The sequence below is a fragment of the Molossus molossus genome, unplaced genomic scaffold (genome assembly GCF_014108415.1).
Source record: "Molossus molossus isolate mMolMol1 unplaced genomic scaffold, mMolMol1.p scaffold_m16_p_1, whole genome shotgun sequence".
In the NCBI taxonomy this organism is placed as follows: domain Eukaryota; kingdom Metazoa; phylum Chordata; class Mammalia; order Chiroptera; family Molossidae; genus Molossus; species Molossus molossus.
Genome location: NW_023425344.1, coordinates 135,149,775 through 135,151,966, shown reverse-complemented (window position 1 = coordinate 135,151,966; position 2,192 = coordinate 135,149,775).

Below are 2,192 nucleotides of genomic sequence, written 5' to 3'. Positions count from 1 at the left end.
AAGACAGAAAAAAAACCACAGAAGTAGGCACCTTCTACTTACTATCAGACTCATTAATTCAACAAAATGCAAAAGAATGCTTTCAGAGTCTTTGAAGACTATATTTTACAAATTCTATGCAGTTCCTACTCCAGGAAATCCTCAAAGCTTGGAGGCATTATAACAGCCACTTAGGAGCCCACTGCATCTGGCCAGTGTGGCTCAGTGGTTGAGTGTTGACTCACACACCAAGAGGTCCTGGGTTTGATGCCCAGCCAGGAAACATGCCCACATTGGGGGCCGGATCTCCATTGGGGGGCATGCAGGAGGTGGCCAATAGATGTTCTCGCTCATTGATGTTTCTGTCTCTCTCTCCCTCTCTCTTCCTCTCTCTTTAAAATCAATAAAGGAAAAAAGAAATTTTTTAAAGAGTCAATTGCTTCAAGAGTCTGGTTTGCCTGGGGATTGCTCCTTAGACAACAAAACACAGATAAGGGGGGAGAGATTCCCGGTCACTAACCTCCACTCCTCACAGGCACTGATTTTTCTTTGTCTGACATCCTTTTGCTCTTCTGGTAACAGCACCACCTTACCTTTGGGAAACTGCCCTTTCTCCTCCATGTGACCCAGACTTGGCCATTTCTTCTCTGAAATAGTAGATGTTAATGCTGGGAGAGAGCAGCTATCTCCTTCTTCTAAGGCCACAAACCTGGGGTTATGGGAGCCTGCACTGTCCATGATGCTCTTCTACTCCCCCACCCCCACCCCGCTTCCTGGTAGGCGCCCAGGGTAGCAGGCAGGGAGAGAAGCAGATGAAATTGGAATATATTTGGAAGTAGAATCTGCTGAAGAATTTGATTGGAGGCAAGAGATTAGCAAAAGGGCAGAGTAAAGAACAATTTCTAGGTATCTAATTTTGATTCCTGCTTGAAGGTGTTGCCATTGTTAATATAGGGAGAGAACCAGGAATGGGACTGGAGGTGAAAGCAGAACTTCGAGGTGACACTCAGTTCTGTTTTGGACAAAGTACCTGGAGCATGTGTGGGGCAGCCAAGCGGAGATGTTCAGTGAGCAGTTGGATATGTGACTTTGGAACTGGGGGGCGAGATCTGAGCTGACAGCATTAATTTAGGAGTTGTGACATATGAATTGTATGTGAAGATATTGAAGTAGAGAAAATTATTTAGAAATAAAGACGCTGAAGAGAAGAAGGTCCAGGACCAAGTTTTGAGGAGGATCCAATTTTAATGACTGAGTAGAGGAGAACTTAGCCAAAAAATCTTAAAAGGAGAAATTAGTAATGTAGCAGGAAAAAAAGTAGAATGAGAATACAGTATCTTAGAATTGGCTCTGGCCAGTTTTGCTCAGTGGTTAGAGTGTCAGCCTTCAGACCAAAGAGTCTTGGGTTCAGCTCTGGCCAAGGGCACGTACCTTGGTTGCTGTTTGTTCCCAGCCCTGGTCAAAGTCATGCTAGAGGCAACCAGACGATGTGTCCCTCTCACACCAATGTTTCTCTCTCTCTCCCTTTCTCTGCCTCTCTCTCCCTCCCACTCTATCTAAAGATAAATAGAAAAATATCCTCGGATGAGGATTAAAAAAAAGAAGTATCATAGAATTGGAGGAAAGAGTCTCAAAAGAAGATTGTGGTCACGACCTAAGTCAAAAGCACTGAGAATTAGAGAAATCTGAGATCAGAGACGTATTCATTGGGTTTGGTGCATTGGTGAAGTTGATGAGCATTTTCAGTGGAATAACAGGCATGAAAACCAGTTCAGAGCAGGTTCAAGAGGAATGGTGGTGACCAGCGGTGTAGATGATGTTGTGAGTTCATGGGAAACTCCTTACCTCCACCCCTTACCCTCATGCACACAAAAACACACCCCAGTACAAATGCATAGCTATGTCTGATAAAGTACTTAAAAAATATGAGAGACTATCATTGCATTTCCTAGAAAAATTCATTCCTTTGATATTTCATTCCTAAACCATAGAAGCCCAGAATCATAATTTTGAGGGTATAAAATATTATATATATTAGGGTATAAAAATATTAGCTATAGCCCTGGCCAGTTTTGCTCAGTGGTTAGAGCATCAACCTGTGGTCCAGAGAGACCCGGGTTCGGTTCCCGCTAAGGGCACGTACTTCGGTTGCAGTTTGTCCCCGGCCCTGGTTGGTCATGCAGGTGGCAGCCACTTAATGTATCCCTTTCACT